At 43.6% G+C, this 22809-nt stretch overlaps 1 long non-coding RNA gene across 2 annotated transcripts; it reads right to left on the bottom strand.

Annotated features, from left to right (window-relative positions):
• Positions 1-13658: 13658 nt before the first annotated feature.
• LOC123150721 (uncharacterized) lies at positions 13659-18817 on the bottom strand. 2 transcript variants are annotated; one of them, XR_006475320.1, is made up of 6 exons: positions 18356-18817; positions 17699-17775; positions 17307-17501; positions 16115-16199; positions 15332-15410; positions 13659-14345 (listed from the first exon to the last, which is right to left on the bottom strand). It is a non-coding gene; the product is annotated as an uncharacterized lncRNA (long non-coding RNA). The 2 variants fall into 2 exon arrangements; XR_006475319.1 differs by having other exon boundaries at positions 13662-14345; positions 18361-18816.
• Positions 18818-22809: the final 3992 nt, after the last annotated feature.

The raw sequence follows: 22809 nt of genomic DNA, 5'->3' as shown, positions 1-22809 counted from the left end.
GTGCTCAGCAGCCATTCGACCTATGGCCGAATCCCGCGCTGCAACAGTGGTAGCATCCATCTCCGCCCAGTATGCTTTAACACGGGCAAAGGCCATCCGTGAGCCCTCTATGCACGCCGACCTCTTCATCGCATTAATGCGCGGCACCACGTCAAGGAACTGCTGCACCAAGCTGAAATAGCTGTTCGGTTTTGGCCTTTCCGGCCATAGCTGATCCACAACAGACCTCATGGCGAGTCCGGACAACCTATTCAGTTCGGCCCATTCGGCTAATTGGTCAGTCAATGAAAGCGGACGCTCGGGAGAATGGAATTGTGTCCAAAACAGCTGGTCCACTTCACGGTCCGTCTGACCCTGGAAGTACTTGGCCGCATCGGCAGCGCTCGCCGCCAAATCCATATACACATCCTCCAAACTCCACAGCCGATCCAGAGAGGCATACCGTGGATCTCCGAACTTCCTCCGCAACATAAAGGATTTCCCAGCTACAATATCCCCGGCTTCCCGCAGCTCCTCCTTCTTCGCCCTCATAGCAGAGCGGATGTCTTTTCTCGTCGCAGCAGCCTTCTCAAGGTCCGATGCCTTCGCTAGGTTTTCCTTTTCAAGAACCCGGCAACGGTCGGCGGCGGCTTTTAATTCTATGGCCATCTTGGCCATCTTATCTCGGCTCTCGCCATGCGCGGCCTTCTCGGCTTTCAACTCTTCGGCCGCCTTCAAAGCAGCCGCATTACCAAACCTCGCTTGTTCCTTGGCTCGGGCAAGTTCTGCCCGCAAGGCTTCAATAGTGGCAGCTCCATCTGCAGTCACAACATATTAAAGATACTGGCATCATGCTGCTCTTACTATGTGGCGTTTACCAGATAATGACACTTACCCTGTGCCTCGTCAAGCCTTTTGTTAACAAGCTCGATGTCGGCGTCTGCCGCATCCAACTGCCGTTTTAAATGGGCAAACTCGCTAGTCCGGCTAGCCACCGGAGCTTCCATCACCTGCACATAGAGGCAGTATGGTTATTACCTGGGAATATGATCCTCTGTTCGTCGTCGTTTCCGACGACAACCAGAGTCTCAGGGGCTACTATCTACACAGGGCACACCTAGCATGTGCAGGACTATCATACATTATTTTACGTACCTCAAAGCCTGTCAGTAGACTCATAAAAGCTTCATGCAATCCGCTTTCGGCGGACGAGATTCTCTCCATCACCGTATTCATCAGCACACGGTGTTCATCTGAGATGGCCGCTCGCCCCACCAACTCCCTCAGAACATCCGATCGCACACCAGACGGTGCCGGACTCTTTTGTCCGCTCTCTTCGGGAGCCGGACACTGGGAGCTTCGGGGGTCAATGGGATTATCTTCTGGCCTCACCGGACTCGGAGAGGCCCTCCGCGACGACACTTCGGGGTCGCCCGCTTCCGGAGCGGAGGAGTCCGGAGGAGGCGTTTCGCTCTCCATCATCTCTGGAAGAAGATCCCCCGAAGACGAGCTCATTTGAGAGGGGCTAAGGCCCGAACTGCAAAGATATATGCGGTGGTTATTTTCTCAGAAGAAAAAGATGGCATACCTGTACTATTAAAGTATTTCGGGTCACTTACGACTCGCTGGAGAATTGATCCCCCCGCGGACTTTGTGCGGCAAAAGCACCCCCAAGGTAGGACCCTCTGTGGGAGACTTCTTCTCCCGTTTGGAAGCTTCGGCTTCCGAATCCCCGGGCGCAGTCCTTTTCCTCCTCCGGTCGTCTTCCTTCATGGAGACGCTCGCTCCCTCGGTTAGAATGGGCAGCGTTGGGGGCCCGCGTCCGCCCGTATTATCCTCCCCAGTATCTTCCTTCAAGGGCTCCGGGCAAGGTGCGACCTGGAGCATCTTTTCCAATACCGGATTGTCCAAACCCTCAGGGAGGGGGGCCGAACACCGAATCAACTTCGCCTTTGTTAGCCAGTCCTGGTCAAAAAGCGAACTCTCAGAAATAACTTCGTAACAAATGAGAGATAGTATGTTCGGCCGGAAGATTCCTTACCTGTTCGGCGGCGCGGTTACTGCTCAGGCCCACGTCCTCGGTGATTTCCGGACACTCTACCTGAGGTCCGAAGAATGACTTGTACATCTCCTCGTGCGTCAGGCCGAGGAAATTTTGAATGACACGCGGTCCCTCGGGATTGAACTCCCACAAGCGAAGGGGCCGGCGTTTGCAAGGCTGGACTTGACGAACCAGCATAACTTGTATTACCGCAACCAAACTAAAATCTCCATTGAAGAGATCTCGAATGCGGCTTTGCAGTATAGGCACGTCCTTGGCTGGACCCCAGCTCAGACCTCTGCTGATCCATGACATCAGTTGTGGTGGAGGGCCCGAGCGGAAAACAGGGGCGGCCGCCCACTTGGCACTTCTAGGAGCCGTGATGTAGAACCACTCCTGTTGCCACAATTCAGACACCTCTGGAATGGAACCTTTGGGCCATGGAGCTCCCGTCATCTTGCATATTGAGGCACCTCCACACGCTGCATGTTGCCCCTCGATCATCTTCGGCTTTACTTCAAAGGTCTTGAGCCACAGGCCAAAGTGAGGGGTAACCCGGAGGAAGGCCTCACACACGACAATAAATGTCGTGATATGAAGAAAGGAGTCCGGAGCTAGATCATGGAAATCTAGCCCGTAATAAAACATCAAACCCCTGACGAAAGGATCCAGAGCAAGGCCTAGACCTCGGAGGAAGTGGGAGACGAACACGACGTTCTCGTTGGGTTCGGGGGAGGGGACGGCCTGCCCTCGGGCAGGCAGCCGATGCAAAACCTCGGCGGTCAGATATCTGGCCTCCCTCAACTTTTTGATGTCTTCTTCCGTGACGGAGGAAGGCACCCATCGGCCTTGAAGGCTAGATCCGGACATGATTGAAGGTTCGGAGCACCTGACCTGAACTTTGGGTGTTTGAGCTTGAGGTGGGGGAAGGATTCGATTGAGCACGGGAGGGAAAAAATAAAAGCCTTGTCCCTTTATAAAGAGGGTGAATATCAAGCGTCCTCTCCGTGGCCGTTTGGACTTGCCTATAGTCTAGGAGTCCTAGAAGCGGTTGGGTTACCCACGCCCGTATTGATGAGAATCCCGGAATAAGGGGACAAGATCTCTGCTTCGACGAGACATGCCAAGGAAACCGCCTCGCATGACACGCTGAGGTGGGACAATAAAATGATTCGAATAAAGGCTTGGCCATGGTGCGATGTCACACTATGGAATACGTCAGCAGATTAGATTTGTGTAAATATTATTCTCTCTATGGCAATATGTAGAAACTTATTTTGCAGAGCCGGACACTATCTTTGTGTTCAAAATCTTCTATGAAGTACTTGGAGGAGGAACCCTCCTTGCAATGCCGAAGACAATCTGCGCGCCGGACTCGTCGTCATTGAAGCCTGGTTCAGGGGCTACTGAGGGAGTCCTGGATTAGGGGGTGTCCGGATGGCCGGACTATACCTTCAGCCGGACTCCTGGACTATGAAGATACAAGATTGAAGACTTCGTCCCGTGTCCGGAAGGGACTTTCCTTGGCGTGGAAGGCAAGCTTGGCGATACAGATATATAGATCTCCTACCATTGTAACCGACTTTGTGTAACCCTAACCCTCTCCGGTGTCTATATAAACCGGAGGGTTTTAGTCCGTAGGACAACATACAGAACAACAATCATACCATAGGCTAGCTTCTAGGGTTTAGACTCTCCGATCTCGTGGTAGATCTACTCTTGTACTACCCATATCATCAATATTAATCAAGCAGGACGTAGGGTTTTACCTCCATCAAGAGGGCCCGAACCTGGGTAAAACTTCGTGTCCCTTGCCTCCTGTTACCATCTGGCCTAGACGCACAGTTCAGGACCCCCTACCCAAGATCCGCAGGTTTTGACACCGACAATCACCAAAACATACATCAAGTGAATCAATACAATAACCCATTGTCACCACGGTTGTCCCAGGCAAGACATACATCAAGTGTTCTCAAATCCTCAAAGACTCAATCCGACAAGATAACTTCAAAGAGAAAACTCAATCCATTACAAGAGAGTAGAGGGGGAGAAACATCATAAGATCCAACTATAATAGCAAAGCTCGCGATACATCAAGATCGCACCACCTCAAGAACACGAGAGAGAGAGAGAGAGAGATCAAACACATAGCTACTGGTACATACCCTCAGCCCCGAGGGAGAACTACTCCCTCCTCATCATGGAGAGCGCCGGGATGATGAAGATGGCCACCGGAGAGGGATTCCCCCCTCCGGCAGGGTGCTGGAACAGGTCTAGATTGGTTTTCGGTGGCTACGGAGGCTTCTGGCGGCGGAACTCCTGATCTGTTGTGCTCCTCGATCGTTTAAGGGTATATGGATATATATAGGCGGAAGAAATACGTCAGGGGAGCCACGAGGGTGGAGGGCGCGCCCCCTGCCTCGTGGCTCCCTCGTTTCTTTCCTGATGTGCACTCCAAGTCTATCGGGTAGCTTTCCTTCCAAAAATAACTTCTCCAAAAGGTTTCATTCTGTTTTGACTCCGTTTGATATTTCTTTTCTTCGAAACACTTAAACAAGGGAAAAAACAGGAACTGGCACTGGGCTCTGGGTCAATAGGTTAGTCCAAAAAATAATATAAAAGTGGATAATAAAGCCCAATAATGTCCAAAACAGAAGATAATATAGCATGGAGCAATCAAAAATTATAGATACGTTGGAGACACATCAGCATCCCCAAGCTTAATTCCTGCTCGTCCTCGAGTAGGTAAATGATAAAAACAAGAATTTTTGATGCGGAGTGCTACTTGGCATAATTTCCATGTAATTCTTCTTAATTGTGGTATGAATATTCAGATCCATAAGATTTAAGACAAAAGTTTAATATTGACATAAAAATAATAATACTTCAAGCATACTAACTAAGCAATCATGTCTTCTCAAAATAACATGGCCAAAGAAAGTTCATCCCTACAAAATCATATAGTTTAGTCATGCTCCATTTTCGTCATACAAGAATGCTCTCATCATGCACAACCCCGATGACAAGCCAAGCAATTGTTTCATACTTTAGTAATCTCAAACTTTATAAACCTTCACGGAATACATGAGCGCGAGCCATGGATATAGCACTATGGGTGGAATAGAATATGATGATGGGGGGTATGTGGAGAAGACAAAAAGGAGAAAGTCTCACATCAACGAGGCTAATCAATGAGCTATGGAGATGCCCATCGATTGATGTTAATGGAAGGAGTAGGGATTGCCATGCAACAGATGCACTAGAGCTATAAATGTACGAAAGCTCAACAAAAGAAACCAAGTGGGTGTGCATCCAACTTGCTTGCTCACGAAGACCTAGGGCACTTGAGGAGGCCCATTGTTGGAATATACAAGCCAAGTTCTATAATGAAAAATTCCCACTAGTAAATGAAAGTGACAAAACAAGAGACTCTCTATCACGAGGATTATGGTGCTACATTGAAGCACAAGTGTGGCAAAGGATAGTAGCATTGTCCCTTCTCTCTTTTTCTCTCATTTTTTTGGGCCTTCTCTTTTTTTATGGCCTTTCTCTTTTTTTGGGCCTTCTCTTTTTCTTTTCATGGCCTTTCTTTTTTTATTCCTCACTGGGGACAATGCTCTAGAAAATGATGATCATCACACTTTTATTTATTTACAACTCAATGATTACAACTCGATACTAGAACAAAGTATGACTCTATATGAATGCCTCTGGTGGTGTACTGGTATTGCGATGAATCAAGAGTGACATGTATGAAAAATTATGAATGTTGGCTTTTCCACAAATACGATGTCAACTACATGATCATGCAAAGCAATATGACAATGATGATGCGTGTCATAATAAACGAAACGGTGGAAAGTTGCATGGCAATATATCTCGGAATGGCTATGGAAATGCCATAATAGGTAGGTATGGTGGCTGTTTTGAGGAAGATATAAGGAGGTTTATGTGTGAAAGAGCGTATCATGTCACAGGGTTTGGATGCACAGGCGAAGTTTGCACCAACTCTCAATGTGAGAAAGGGCAATGCATGGTACCGAAGAGGCTAGCAATGATGGAAGGGTAAGAGTGCGTATAATCCATGGACTCAACATTAGTCATAAAGAACTCATATAGTTATTGCAAAAATCTACAAGTCATCAAAAACCAAGCAATACGCGCATGCTCCTAGGGAGATAGATTGGTAGGAAAAGACCATCGCTCGTCCCCGACCGCCACTCATAAGGAGGACAATCAAAGAACACCTCATGTTTCAAATTTATTACATAACGTTTACCATACGTGCATGCTACGGGACTTGCAAAATTCAACACAAGTATTTCTCAAATTCACAACTACTCAACTAGCACAACTTTAATATCACTATCTCCATATCTCAAAACAGTTATCAAGTATCAAACTTCTCTTAGTATTCAATGCACTCTATATGAAAGTTTTTATTATATCCATCTTGGATGCCCATCATATTAGGACTAGTTTCATAACCAAAGCAAACTACCATGCTGTTCTAAAGACTCTCAAAATAATATAAGTTAAGCACGAGAGTACATCTATTTCTTCAAAACAAAACCACCACCATGCTCTAAAAGATATAAGTGAAGCACTAGAGCAAATGACAAACTACTCCGAAAGATATAAGTGAAGATCAATGAGTAGTCGAATGATTATGAAACTATATGAAGACCCTCTAACATTTAAGAATTTAAGATCTTGGTATTTTATTCAAACAGCAAGCAAAACGAAATAAAATAAAATGACGCTCCAAGCAAAACACATATCATGTGGTGAATAAAAATATAGCTCCAAGTAAAGTTACAGATGAATGAAGACGAAAGAGGGGATGCCTTCTGGGGCATCCCCAAGCTTAGGCTCTTGGTTGTCCTTGAATATTACCTTGGGGGTGCCTTGGTCATCCCCAAGCTTAGACTCGTGCCACTCCTTATTCCATAGTCCATCGAATCTTTACCCAAAACTTAAAAACTTGACAACACAACACTTAACAGAAAACTTGTAAGCTCCGTTAGCGAAAGAAAACAAAACACCACTTCAAGGTACTGTAATGAACTCATTATTTGTTTATATTGGTGTTAAACCTACTGTATTCCAACTTCTCTATGGTTTATAAACTATTTTACTAGCCATAGATTCATCAAGATAAGCAAACAACACACGAAAAACAGAATCTGTCAAAAACAGAACAGTCTGTAGTAATCTGTAACTAACGCAAACTTCTGGAACCCCAAATTTTCTAAAATAAATTGCTGGACCTGAGGAATTTATCTATTAATCATCTTCAAAAAGAATTAACTAAATAGCACTCTCCAATAAAAAATGGCAGCAAATCTCGTGAGCGCTAAAGTTTCTGTTTTTTACAGCATGATCGCAAAGACTTTCCCCAAGTCTTCCCAAAGGTTCTACTTGGCACAAACACTAATTAAAACATAAAACCACATCTAAACAGAGTCTAGATGAATTATTTATTACTAAACAGGAGCAAAAAGCAAGGAATAAAAATAAAATTGGGTTGCCTCCCAACAAGCGCTATCGTTTAACGCCCCTAGCTAGGCATGATGATTTCAATGATGCTCACATAAAGGATAAGAATTGAAACATAAAGAGAGCATCATGAAGAATATGACTAGCACATTTAAGTCTAACCCACTTCCAATGAATAGGGATTTTGTGATCAAACAACTTGTGGGAACAAGAATCAACTTGCATAGGAAAGTGAAACAAGCATAACTTCAAAATTTTAAGTACATAGAGAGGAAACTTGATATTATTGCAATTCCTATAAGAATATATTCCTCCCTCATAATAAATTTCAGTAGAATCATGAATGAATTCAACAATATAGCTATCACATAAAGCATTATTTTCATGATGCATAAGCATATAATTTTTATTACTCTCCACATAAGCAAATTTCTTCTCATGAATAGTAGTGGGAGCAAACTCAACAAAATAATTATCATGTGAGGCATAATCCAATTGAAAACTAAAATCATGATAACAAGTTTCATGGGTATCATTATTCTTTATAGCATACAAGTCATCACAATAATCATCATAGATAGCAATTTTGTTCTCATAATCAATTGGAACCTCTTCTGAAATAGTCGATTCATCACAAAATAAAGTCGTGACCTCTCCAAATCCACTTTCATCAATATAATCATCATAAATAGGAGGCATGCTTTCGTCATAATAAATTTTCTCATCAAAACTTGGGGGAAAAAATATCATCTTCATCAAACATTGATTCCCCAAGCTTGTGGCTTTGCATATCATTAGCATCATGGATATTCAAGGAATTCATACTAACAACATTGCAATCATGCTCATCATTCAAATATTTAGTGCCAAACATTTTAATGCATTCTTCTTCTAACACTTTGGCACAATTTTCCTTTCCATCATACTCACGAAAGATATTAAAAAGATGAGGCGTATGAGGCAAACTCAATTCCATATTTTTGTAGTTTTCTAAACTAGTGCTAAAACAAGAAACAAAAAGATTCGATTGCAAGTTCTAAAGATATACCTTCAAGCGCTAACCTCCCCGGCAACGGTGCCAGAAAAGAGCTTGATGTCTACTACACAACCTTCTTCTTGTAGATGTTGTTGGGCCTCCAAGTGCAGAGGTTTGTAGGACAGTAGCAAATTTCCCTCAAGTGGATGACCTAAGGTTTATCAATCCGTGGGAAGCGTAGGATGAAGATGGTCTCTCTCAAGCAACCCTGCAACCAAATAACAAAGAGTCACTTGTGTCCCCAACACACCCAATACCAATGGTAAATTGTATAGGTGCACTAGTTCGGCGAAGATATGGTGATAAAAGTGCAATATGGATGGTAGATAAAGGTTTTTGTAATCTGAAAATATAAAAACAGCGAGGTAACTAATGATAAAAGTAAGCACAAACGGTATTACAATGTGTTGAAACAAGGCCTAGGGTTCATACTTTCACTAGTGCAAATTCTCTCAACAATAATAACATAATTGGATCACATAAATATCCCTCAACATGCAACAAAGAGTCACTCCAAAGTCACTAAGAGCGGAGAACAAACGAAGAGATTATGGTAGGGTACGAAACCACCTCAAAGTTATTCTTTCCAATCAATCCGTTGGGCTATTCCTATAAGTGTCACAAACAGCCCTAGAGTTCGTACTAGAATAACACCTTAAGACACAAATCAACCAAAACCCTAATGTCACCTAGATACTCCAATGTCACCTCAAGTATCCGTGGGTATGATTATACGATATGCATCACACAATCTCAGATTCATCTATTCAACCAACACATAGAACCTCAAAGAGTGCCCCGAAGTTTCTACCAAAGAGTCAAGACGAAAACGTGTGCCAACCCCTATGCATAGGTTCATGGGCGGAACCCGCAGGTTGATCACCAAAACATACATCAAGTGAATCAATAGAATAACCCATTGTCACCACGATTATCCCACGCAAGACATACATCAAGTGTTCTCAAATCCTTAAAGACTCAATCCGACAAGATAACTTCAAAGAGAAAACTCAATCCATTACAAGAGAGTAGAGGGGGAGAAACATCATAAGATCCAACTATAATAGCAAAGCTCGCGATACATCAAGATCGCACCACCTCAAGAACACGAGAGAGAGAGAGAGAGATCAAACACATAGCTACTGGTACATAACCTCAGCCCCGAGGGAGAACTACTCCCTCCTCTTCATGGAGAGCGCCGGGATGATGAAGATGACCACCGGAGAGGGATTTCCCCCTCCGGCAGGGTGCCGGAATGGGTCTAGATTGGTTTTCGATGGCTACGGAGGCTTCTGGCGGCGGAACTCCCGATCTATTGTGCTCCTCGATCGTTTTAGGGTATATATATATATATATGCGGAAGAAATACGTCAGGGGAGCCACGAGGGGCCCACGAGGGTGGAGGGCGCACCCTAGGGGGTGGGCGTGCCCCCTGCCTCGTGGCTCCCTCGTTTCTTTCCTGATGTGCACTCCAAGTCTATCGGGTAGCTTTCCTTCCGAAAATAACTTCTCCAGAAGGTTTCATTCCGTTTCGACTCTATTTGATATTCCTTTTCTTCGAACACTAAAACAAGGGAAAAAACAGGAACTGGCACTGGGCTCCGGGTCAATAGGTTAGTCCCAAAAATAATATAAAAGTGGATAATAAATCCCAATAATGTCCAAAATAGAAGATAATATAGCATGGAGCAATAAAAAATTATAGATACGTTGGAGACGTATCATCGCGCATGTTGCATTTTTGTGCACTGTTGGAGCTGCACGCGCGCGCTGCATTTTAGCGCGGATGCTGGAGCCGGCGCTGCCCGCCATGCCAAATCAGGCGATGGGAGCGCGGCAAAGTAGTTTTTAGCACGCGGCGCGTTCGGCGGCTGTTGGAGATGCTCTTATGTTGCATCTTCTCTTGTTGATTTCCATTGATCTAGGGGTTATATGGAGATGCTTAGTAATCATGTTTTGTCATGTTTAACATGTACTTTAATGCCATGCTTTTGTTTGCCATGATCTTGCACTATATCATCTGTGTTTCATGCCTCCAGCATATCAACATGTTATTTCTGCTCACATGTGTGCCCTGTTTTTTCACTAAGTCATAATATGTGTTATTAAGTTGTTTTTTACATTGATCATGTTGGATTAATCCTGATGCCTATGAACTTGAACCTTAATGTTATTTGGAGCATGTTGTTTGTACTTTGAGTACATGTCAAGTTTATGTCCATATGTTTCCTGTAGCATGTTTTTTCTTTGATTGAAAATTGCTTAGTTGTTGTTTTGGGGAGATTGAGTTTGAAACTTGTATGGAGTGTATGTGTTGAACCGTGGCTCTGTTTGGAGCATACTCTACATGAAACTTGCTTGGTTTTGCATGTATTTTCATGTTACCTTGTTGCATCCATGTTTTGAAGTGTTTGTAATGTTGTTTTACTTGCATTTGCATCAATGCCATGTTTAACTTGTTTGTCTCATATCTTCTAGGTCGTAGCTCCGAATTAAATGAACTTTATATGTAACTTGACTAGAAAACACGTATAGATCATCTTGGTGCACTTTAACTTGATGTTTAACAACTTTAACATAATGTTTTGTTCAGATCAGGACCAATTTTGAAGATTGCATATGAGGACTTACCGGAATTGTTATATGTTGTTTCCGACCTCATTTAAACTTGCTTTGATGTGTTGTTCTTGTATGCATCATCTCTTGCCATGAGTAGCATCATATAGCCTTGTCATGCATCATACTTGGTTGAGCATCATGTCTTGTGCATGCTTGTGTGTTTACCATGTTGTTTGCTTCTTTCCGGTTGTGCTCCTTCTCGATAGTTCCTGTTTCGTTGCGATTGTGAGGATTCACTCGTCTACGTGGGATCATCTTCTTCATGGACTCGTTCTTCTTCCTAGCGGGATTTCAGGCAAGATGACTGTCACCCTGGATTGCACTACTATCTTTGATATGCTAGTTGTCTCGATGCTATCGCTATGTCACGCTACCTACCACTTGTTTATCAAGCCTCCCAAATTGCCATGATAGCCTCTAACGTTTTTAGCCTTCCTAAGAAACCGTTGTTTGGCTATGTTACCGCTTTGCTCAGCCCCTCTTATAGAGTTGCTAGTTGCAGGTGCAGTTGCAGGTTGTTCCATGTTGGGACATGGATATCAATGGATATCACAATATCTCTTATTTAATTAATGCACATATATACTTGGTAAAGGGTGGAAGGCTCGGCCTTATGCCTGGTGTTTTGTTCCAGTCTTGCCGCCCTAGTTTTCGTCATACCGGTATTATGTTCCTTGATTTTTGCGTCCCTAACACGGTGAGGGTTTATGGGCCCCTCTTTACAGTTCGCTTTGATAAAACTCTTCTAGCAAGGCCCAACATTGCTTTTAACATTTGCCATAATAAAAACTTGAACTAAATAATTAATTAGCATAGGGCGTCATGAACCCGAGGATTCTTTCTACATACAGGGGGCAGTGCTGATGGTGTTGGTCCCAAACTAGAGTCGTGTGCGGCTTCCCCCGGGGAAACTCGGGTCTCGGTTGCTGTATGTTGTGCTCATCTGGACGTGGCCTGAGACGAGATACATGCGGCTACTATCAGGGTGTTGGCACGCCGGGAGGTCTTGCTGGACTTGTTTTACCATTGTCGAAATGTCTTGTGCACCGGGATTCTGAGTCTGATCGGAGGGTCCCGCGATGGAGGATTGTCTCCACGGATCGTGAGCTTGTCATGGGCTAAGTTGGGACACCCCTACAGGGTTTAAACTTTTGAGAGTCATGCCCGCAGTTATGTGGCAGATGAGAATTTGTTAATATCCGGTTGTAGAGGACTTGAAGTAAACTCGATTAAAATACACCAATCGCGTGCGTAACCATGACTGTCTCTTTTCTGGGAAGTTCGAGAGGAGAACACGGTTGGGTTATGTTTGAACGTAAGTAGTTCAAGATCACTTAGTGGTTGTTACTAGTTTGCGACCGTTTGCGTAGTTTCTCATCTTACTCTTGTATTCATAAGTTAGCCACCATACAATGCTTAGTCACGTGTTGCAACCTCACCACTTTACCCCTTCCTTACCCATTAAGCTTTGCTAGTCTTGATACCCATGGTAATGGGATTGCTGAGTTCTCGTGACTCACAGATTACTACAATAATAGTTGCAGGTACAGCTAATGCGGTGATCATGAAGTGAGAGCGATGTTTACTTGTTTTGGAGTTCTTCTTCTACTTCTCCTTCGTTCAGGGGATAGGTTCCTGGTCGGCAGCCTGGGCTAGCAGGGTGGATGTTGTTTGAGTTTCTGTTTATGTTTCATCCGTAGACGGATGGTGTTCTCATGTATGATGTTTGATGTATTATGTGGCATTTGTATGCCATTTGTATGTATTCCCCAACTATTATGTAATGGTACGATATAATGATATCCACCTTGCAAAAGCGTCTCCAATATGCGTTTCTATCCTTGGTGGGACCTTCAAGTTCCTTTAGGATAGAGTCGCATATTAGGCGTGACAATATGTATATCAAGTCTCATGTAAAATCACATCACAACAGATATTTACGAGTATTCATTCAAATTTATCCCTGTGATTGGCTACATGATCATACAAACGGTTCAAGTGTGAAACAAATGGCCTGGAAAAAAGAATATAACCTATTCTTTTTATTTACCTTTTTGTCCACTACAAAAGTATGGCTAACCTAAAATAAAAGAAAATTTTGAACTTGGCCTAGCATCTACTCCCTACGTGCCACAATATAAGATCGTTTTTCAAGCTAGTAGCAAGAACATGTAACTATATTGCTATTAGGCACTACCCTCTCAAAGCACAAAAATACTATCCAAATCTGCTGGGAATACAATCCTATGCGGGAATCATGAGGCAGAGGCACGAACCAGATTGTGGGAGCATGTGGCTCCATGAGTCAAAATGGATTTCCGTATTCGTTATACCTTGAAGAATCTAGCAGTGAGTTCCTGGAAGATGGTACACGCTGTACACGCTCGAGGGCTCAATGCAAACCAGCAACGGAGATCAGTGTGGCCATCATGGCATCACCATACAACTATTAGGCACTACCATCTCAAAGCGGAATACAATATTCTTTATACTTAAAGAATCTTATGCCGAGTTTCTGGAAGATTAAACACGCTCGAGGGCTCGACGCAAACCAGCAACAGAGATCAGCGCGGCCCTTGTAGGATCATTGTTCACCCATGACTTGACGCAAAGTAGACACAATGATCGCTAGCGTCAGCCGATTCCGAGTGGTAGCTAATGATGATTGGATGATAGTGGCGACGATGTGATTGAATCATAGAGGGTTTTGACCGCTTGAGACCTTAGGCGACCGTATACATTTTTTTAGGATTTGGGACTCCAGACGCGACTAGCCAGCAACAGTTGGCTGGCTAGCGGTCCAGAGCACACACCCTAAAATTAGTAGTGGACCTTTCCCCTGATCCAGCTGGCAAATCCAAAAAAGAAAAAAAACGGTCCCCTCACGCACATGGCCCCCAGGGGCGAGTCTGTCACAATATTAACTACTGTCCCTACTGACATTAGCCCTATATAGGCTCACGCCAACGCACCAAATCGTCCTTCCCTTTCCCAGTCACAGGCCCCCAAACCTCACCCCCTTGACCTCCCCTTCTCCATCTGTTCCTCTCCTCCATTACCACAACTGTTGCCCTCGTTTTGGTGGCCATGGACCTGAGAGGTGAGCTTCCATCTTGTTGTGCCCTCTCAGATGCTTCTCTTTTACAAATGCCGCTTCTCTTTTACAAATGCCTGTGGAACAAAGGATTTATTAATGAGGGAATATACAACAACATGGCAGTTAATGTTTGTGAAACTGCAAAAAAGAACTACTAAGACATTACACATGCAAAATAATATGTTTTTTGGGCAAATTGGTATGATGTGCATGCAAGTATGGAATGATTTCCAGGCAACTCTAGCTGAAAACACAGGGAAACCCCTCTCTTGAAATTACTATTCTAGTTTATGCTTCAATTTTTTGCAAGTATCTGCAGAGTGTTGTAGGTTGCACGAAGCTGTTGTTTTTTGGTTGATCTTCAAGCTTGTCAAAGCTTTTGGGCAAGTTGTGTATATGTGTAGGCAATCCAGGAGAAAAAAATGCAGGCAACTCATGTTTCTTGTGTGGTAGAAAAAAAATTAAGGAAAAAGGAGGTGCTGAAAATTACAGGGTTTGGCTTTTACTAGTGAATTTTGGGGCAAAATTTCTTGTTGAACTACAATTTGCGCAATTATAGTAGTAGCTGCTGTGTTTTGTTGTGAATTTTGCTACTCGGTTTTGGGCAATGTATCTATCTGGGGATTTGCTCTAACTGTAGCTGATGTGCTGGTTGTGTTTCTAGCTGTTCACATATCTAGGCAAGTTTCTATAATGTTTGGGCAAGTAGGGAATGGTTTAGAGGCAACTCATGTTTATTTAGTTGTGTGAATGAAAACAAACATAACCCTCTTGAAGTTTTGGTTTTAGCTTGTGCTTTGGATTTTTGACAGGTATCTCCTAGGGCTGATGTGTATACAGGTGAAAAAAGAGATTGATTTATTGGCCACCCATGCTTAAAACGCCAAGAAGCAAAAAATAGATAAAAATGTTTCACCTTTATATGGATTTCTTCTAATCAAAAACTTGCATATAAAAATTCAGGCAAAATTGACCCATATTTTTCTCGTGCAATGTTTAACTAACCAACCCACACATCAAAATTCAGCAAAAGAAAGAGAAGGTTTGATTTTTTTCTCACCTTGTTCATCCAGATTGCAACTATTTTTCCAGTGTTTCCCCCTTGTTTCTTATGCCGTGAACAGCGAGTATTGATTTTACTACACCAATTGCAAGAAAAGGAATTAATGAGCAACTATAGCGGGTTTTTAAGCAAATCAAGTATTGACAAAAAAGCTAGTCCTGTGAGAACCCGGACTCCCTTTGTGCTCGAGTTCTGCAAGCCAAATATTACCCGAAGACATCTATCCCTGAGGCGGTACCAGTGACTGGTTGCCTCACACTGCAGCAATCCATTGTATCAACGGTTGCGGATCAAGCAAAACTTGGGAACCTGTTCCGTGAGGCAAAGTACCAGTTGAGGCTAGGATTTTTGGAGTATAAAGTTCTTTTTCAGTCTCGTGAATGTAATGTTCCAGCCCACATGTCGGCAAGGCATGGTGCGGGAATGGCTTTGGACAGTGAGCGTGTTTGGCTCACTAACCTGCCTCCTGATGTAATCAGTGTTGTGGCAGGCGATCTTGCCGCGCCCACTAGCTAATGGAATGGATAGTGTTCCAAAAGAAAAGGCTAGTTCTGTCAGTACATGAAAACTGTTTTGTTTTCCTTTCTCCAACTACTGACTGTCGTACATCCAGAGAAACCCCTTGATGCTTTTCTTAAATTGGTTTTTGTACTAGTACTGTGTTGAGAAAAAAAGAGCAGCCAACTTCTAGGATTTGTTTAAGAAAAATCATGGTTGGTAGTAAGCAACTCCACTTATTAGCTGAAACAAAAAAGTTGGATATCTTTGTGCGAAGCTTACCAGGAAGTGGATGTTGAACCTTCTTGCTTGGGTGTATGCACAAAACCTCAAAAATGTTGCTTTGACTTTAGAATTTAGTGAGGCCCTGTAAATAGAACAAACAATCTGTTTAGGCAAGAACGTCTACAAAATCATATTTACGAAACTTAGATGATTTAGGCAAGTACTATTTATATGTAGACAACTTATCCTATTGGAAAACACAACTTTTGTGCAAATAAAATCATTTTTTTGCTAAAAATAATCTCTGGGCAACTCGCGCCAGCCTCTCTAGTAACTTACTATCATACATTGGGCAAGTTTTGGACAAAATAAAACCCAATGTTCTCGGGAGCGGATCTTTGGGAAACTCACGCCAGCATCTCTAGCAACTAACTATCATGCGCTGGGCAAGTTTGGACACTTTCAGCTCAAAACATTGACGATTCCAGTCCCCCGCATCTCGCAGTGGATCTTTGGGTAACTCACGCCAGCATCTCTAGCAACTAACTATCATGTGTTGGGCAAGTTTTCAGCACTTTCGTCTCAAATCATAGACGATTTCAGCACCCGCATATCGGGAGCTGATCTTTGGCAACTTACGTCGTCATCTCTAGAAACTAACTATCATGCATTGGGCAAGTTCTGGACACTTTCGGCTCAAGTCATAGACGATTCCAGCCCCCACATATCAGGATCGGATCTTTGGCAACTTACGCTAGCATCTCTAGCAACTACCTATCATGCATTGGGCAAGTTTTGGACACTTTCGGCTTGAGTCATTGATGATTCCATCCCCCCATCTCGGGACAGGATCTTTGGGCGACTTACACCGGCATCTCTAGAAACTAACCTTCATGTGTTGGGTAAGTTTTCAAAAATTTCTGCTGAAATCATACACAATTCTAGCCCCCCACATTCCCAAGTCGCAAACCACCGCCGCGCTCAAAATCATCGATTCGCCATAAACATGGGACCCCACACCCCTCTTCAACCTCCCTATTCCACCTCTATCACATAGAATTGTAGATGTGAGTATAAAAACACATGCTTAGGGGGTCGATTTCGAGATACTTTCAAAAACGACAAGGACATACACAAAAAAGCTAAGTCGCCACACATTAGTCACATAAATTGAGAAAAAAAGACTTGCTATCATCCAGCCCTTGAAGAAAAAATGTGTGTGGAAACTACAAGTGCATGCATAAATTACCTCATTTTCGCATGTGTTCCGTCATTTTGGCTTTGATTCCTCCTCTTGTGTGACCTCCCTGGCTTCTTAATGATCATCTGGTGCACTTGCATTGCTATCTATGTCTAACGAGCGCTTCCCATGACAAATCACCTCTTTAGTGCGCCTACACTTGTAGCCAATTATAGTCGGGTTTTGTTGTTGAGATGGGTGTGCCTGCATTGGAAAAACAAAAGGTGCTCATTTGTTTAGTAAATACAGTAGCATATCTCGAACATGAGAACACCACCGACACCGTGCCACCCCATATTATTGAAGAAAAAAACACTACTAAAAAAACAAAAGGAACAACTCCGGCCCCTTGCCTCCCCTTCCCTCTCTTTAATTTCATCCGAGAGAAAAAACATTGTTACCTCTGTTTCTTCTGGACCCTCTTGGTTAGCTTGTAAATCCTGACCACCACTTTTGCTTGCTTCAGACATTGTCGATCCTGCAACAATATAAAACTTAATAAAATCAAAAAATGTATTTCAGGTTGATGAAAAACCAAACTATCATTATAACTCTATAGTATCATGTTGATAAAATGATTAACAAACTGGATGTGGCAACTATTTTACAAGTCCAGGCAACTCATGTACTCACTTCTGGCAAAAATCCCACACACAAAAACACATGGATTAAACATGAGAAAACCCACTGGCAGAATTCCACACCATGTAGGCAACTTTGGGTTCAGAAAACCAGGCAACTTGTGTTCGAACGCTGCCCAACATTTGTAGTTACGGCAACTCGAATAGCATTAATCAGGCAACTCCTACGCAATACTGAAGCAACTCATGCAACTAAGTTAGCATGAAGTCAGGCAACTCCTACTACAAATTTCAGACAAAATCCCATCTCAGAAACAAACGAATCTACCAAAAATCCCTTCCATGAACATCTGATTCACCCGTAACACAATCTCATGAACAAAACACCATGAGGAATGAACCCCGTCCCTCTCTTTGTGCGCATGATTCCCTAACCTGAACAGAAAATGGAAATCGGGAGGGTGCGTGGAGCTGGACCTTACCTCAAGCAGCGGCGACTCCACCGCCAGAAACGAAGTCATCGCCGACGACCTTCGCCACGCTCACCGGGTCTTCTGTAGTCCCCGTGCGCACCTCCGAAGCGCGCACGCTCAAACGCAGCCTCGCCGCGCGCGCACCACCGCAGCCGCTCGCGCTATCCGTCACAGCCTCGTGCGCCTCCCCACACAGCCTCGTGCACCTCCGCCGCGGCCTTCTCCAGGCGCATCTCTGCAGTGCCCCGCGCGCGCCACAGCAACCCCGCGCACCTCCGTCGCGCGCTCTCAAACACCACCCATACCCTCTCCGTCTCCGGCAACCGGCGGCAAAAACATGATTTATGCCGATAGCTGGCGAGCAAGATTTGGGGCGAGCAAGGAGGAATGGATTGGGACGGGGGGATACAGCGGCGCTCTCCCTGGGCGGTTTAGAAAACTACGCCAACGGCATCGAGAACATGGGATTGTGGTGGGCCCCCCAGGTGAAAACATGTCGTAACAAGCCGCACCAAGAGCACGAAACGTCCATCCCTGGATCGCGCGTGCGGGGCGATCGAACGGTTGTCGCCGTGAGTGCTGGCTCGCCACAACGAGCACGCATGCACTTTTTAGGATTTGGGAATCATCTATTATTCGCTGGTGCAACCGAACTGGGCCAGTTTGGGAAGGTCTCGCCAATGACTGAATTTCTTCCAAGTAAGAAATAATGAATCTGTTAAGATACTAACCCCCTAGATTTGGAGCCTCCTGAGTGCTTCGGGGGCTATGGGCCATCTGTAATGATGTGTGTTGTTGGTTAAGGGTTCTTGTTTATTTTTTCTTCACTTTTCTCCTTTTTATTTTTTTTTCACATTTTAATTTTTGAACATTTATTAAAATCCAAAAATATTTAATAAATTCACGACCATTTTAAAGTTCATGAATTTATTTGAAGTTCATGAACATTTTAAAGTTTGATAACATTTTTAATTTATGAACTTTATTGCAAAAAATTTAATATTTTTTAAATCAATGAATATATTTTTATATTCCGGAACACTTTTTAAAAATATTTTTATATTTTGTAACATTTTAAAAAGTCATTTAAAAAATCATGAACATCTTTTGATTTAACTAACTTTTTTCAAAAATAAAATGATAGCCAAGACTTTACAAGTTAATAGTGGAGTGAGCGAGTGGAGCATGGAGCTAAGTTGAGCGAGCGAGAGCTTCGTGGACCATCGCATGTGAACGTCATAGCAACAATTCCAAGGTTCTAACACGGAATCAAAGCTCCCAAGGGGCTCGAAAAATGATCACTAACTGACACCAAAGCCGAAATGAGTAAGCACACTACAACCATGGACCAAACAACTCCACTCTCTTAAAAAACCTCTCTAGTAGCACCCAACACGATATACGAAAAAAAACACCACCAAAACATAATTAAAAACCAAGATGACACATATAAAGTAAAAAGACCATAATAACCTACTAAAGAAAAAAGGCAGTCTCACGGGAGAAAAGTGGCGCAGCCAACCACACGTTAGCCTCTAATTGGACATGCCTAGGAAAACTGTAAGACCTTTTCGAGTGTTTCACCTCAACATCATCTCTTAACATTCCAAGTTAGATGTTGTCTACATTGCATATAATTAATGAGAGACAAATGATGAAAGTGTCTCTAACAGCTCTACATGCAGGCGAGCACCTAGTGTTAAGATAATCCGGGACGAGTGACGATCTATCGAGGACCAAGCTATCACACAAGGCACGACATCCATATTTGTTAACGAGGTTGTCGGTGTCAAAACTGGTAGATCTCGGGTAAGGGGGGCGAGCTATTAGATCAGATCGATGGGTAATAGGAGAAGAACACATAAGGAGTTTACCCAGGTTCGGACCCTCTCTATGGAGGTAAAACCCTACGTCCTGCTCTTATTTGTATTATGAAGGTATTGAAGTACAGAGTTGATCTAGTTCGAGATCGTAAGTTGTGGTCTAAACCCTAGGGGTAAGATGAATTGGTGTATGGATGGATTCCCTCTACGGACTAAGCCTCCTGGTTTATATAGGCACCAGGGGTATCTGGGGTCACACAAGGTCGGTTGCCATCTAAGGATTTACATGTCAAATCTAGTCGAATATACTTGGAGTACATGCCAAGTATTTAGTCGGCGCATTCTGATGGCCTCCGGAGTCTTGCTTCCTCAATGAGTTGGTAATCCGGCCAATACATTAGTCCGGCTGGGCTAGGACCCCCTAGTCCAGGACACCGTCAGTAGCCCCCGAACTTGTCTTCAAAGTCGAGGTTGTCCATCTTTGTCAGATAATGTCTTCAGCTTGGCGGTCTTCGGCTTGGCAGGCAAGTTCCACATCTTCAGATGGCACCATACGAAACTTCCAAGCTCCTTCAATCAGGACATTATTGATGTCTACTACGCAACTTTATTCTTGTAGACACGTGTTGGGCCTCCAAGCGTAGAGTTTTGTAGGACAGTAGCAATTTTCCCTCAAGTGGATGACCTAAGGTTTATCAATCCATGAGAGGTGTAGGATGAAGATGGTCTCTCTCAAACAACCCTGCAACCAAATACAAGAAACCTCTTGTGACCCCAACACACCCAATACAATGGCAAATTGTATAGGTGCACTAGTTCGGCGAAGAGATGGTGCTAAAAGTGTAATATGGATGGTAGAAATATATTTTTATAATCTGAATAAATAAAAATAGAAAAGTAGCAAGTAGTAAACGGGCATAAAAACGGTATTGCAATGCTTGAAAATGAGGCCTAGGGTCCGTACTTTCGCTAGTGCAATCTCTCAATAGTGCTAATATAATTGGATCATATAACCACCCCTCAAAGTGCGATGAAGAATCATTCCAAAGTTCCTATCTAGTAGAGAACATAAGAATAAATTGTCTGTAGGGTACGAAACCACCTCAAAGCTATTCTTTCTGTTCGATCTATTCAAGAGTTTGAACTAATAAAATAACACAAAGCTATTCTTTCTGTTTGATCTAATCCTAGAGTTCGTACTAAAATAACGCCAAAGCAACATATTCATAATACTCAATCCCACACAAAGAACCTCAAAGAGCGCCCTAAGATTTCTACTGGAGAAACAAATGCAAGAACATGGATCAACCCCTATGCGTAGATTACCCCAATGTCACCTCAGGAATCCGCGAGTTGAGTGCCAAAATATATATCAAGTGAATCAATACGATACCCCATTGTCACCATGAGTATTCAATTGCAAGACATATATCAAGTGTTCTCAAATCCATAAAAGTATTCAATCCGATAACAACAAAATCTCAAAGGGAAAAACTCAATTCATCACAGCAAGATAGAGAGGGGAAAACACCATATGATCCGACTATATTAACAAAGCCCGTACATCAAGATCATGACATCTCAAGAACACGAGAGAGAGAGAGAGAGATTAAACACATAGCTACTGGTCCAAACCCTCAGCCCCGAGGATGGACTACTCCCTCCTCATCGTGGTGGCCGCCGGGATGATGAAGATGGCCACCAGAGATGATTCCCCCCTCCGGTAGGGTGCCGAAAAGGGTCTAGATTGGTTTTCCGTGGCTATAGAGCCTTGCAGCAGCGGAACTTCTGATCTAGGTTAACCCCGAGGGTTTTCCGAAGTTTTGGGAATTTATAGGGTAAAGAGGGGGTGCGGGAGGCCACTGAGGTGGGCACAACCCACCTGGGCGCGCCTGGGCCCCCAGGCACCCCCTCGTGGGTTGTACCCCCCTCGGGGAACCCCCCAGGTGCTGCTCTGGCCCATCCTGGGTGTTCTGGTTCATAAAATATCTCCAAAAAGTTTCACAGTGTTTGGACTCCGTTTGATATTGATTTCCTGCCATGTAAAAAACAAGCAAAAAACAGCAACTGGCGCTGGGCACTGGGTGAATAGGTTAGTCCCAAAAAATGATATAAAGTTGCTATAAAATGATTGTAAAACATTCAAGAATGATACTATAACGGCATGCATACTTCATAAATTATAGATATGTTGGAGACGTATCAATAATTTTTAGGGAGACCCAAACAAGCCCGACCATGTGTAGGCTAGATGCATATGCCTTCATCCGAAGTGTAAACTTTACTTAGCCTCGTAGACTAGCTTAGGTGAGCTCGACAGTCAATTACTGATAACTTTATTGGGGTGCCACTGCCAATGATGTAATGTGTTGGTTAGTAGTTGTTCGAATCGTGGTTCGAGACAAGCCTCTTACTGGCACGTCGTATCAAAACAGATATCGTGCCCCACATTTTAGAGGATATCATCAATCAATTGATTCTTACCAAGCGGCCACGACGGCACGATAAGTTGAAACATGGCGATTTGTACGGTACAAGGGGAGGGATGCTTCGCCTATTACAGGTTTATAAAGAGCAGGAGGGATCAAATCCAAATTCCCACGCTTTACTTCCGTTTCAGCGCCCAGACCCCCCA

The sequence above is a fragment of the Triticum aestivum genome, chromosome 7A (assembly GCF_018294505.1).
Source record: "Triticum aestivum cultivar Chinese Spring chromosome 7A, IWGSC CS RefSeq v2.1, whole genome shotgun sequence".
Classification (NCBI taxonomy): domain Eukaryota; kingdom Viridiplantae; phylum Streptophyta; class Magnoliopsida; order Poales; family Poaceae; genus Triticum; species Triticum aestivum.
The sequence above is the reverse complement of the archived record's forward strand: the minus strand, read 5'-3'. Positions and strand labels throughout refer to the sequence as shown.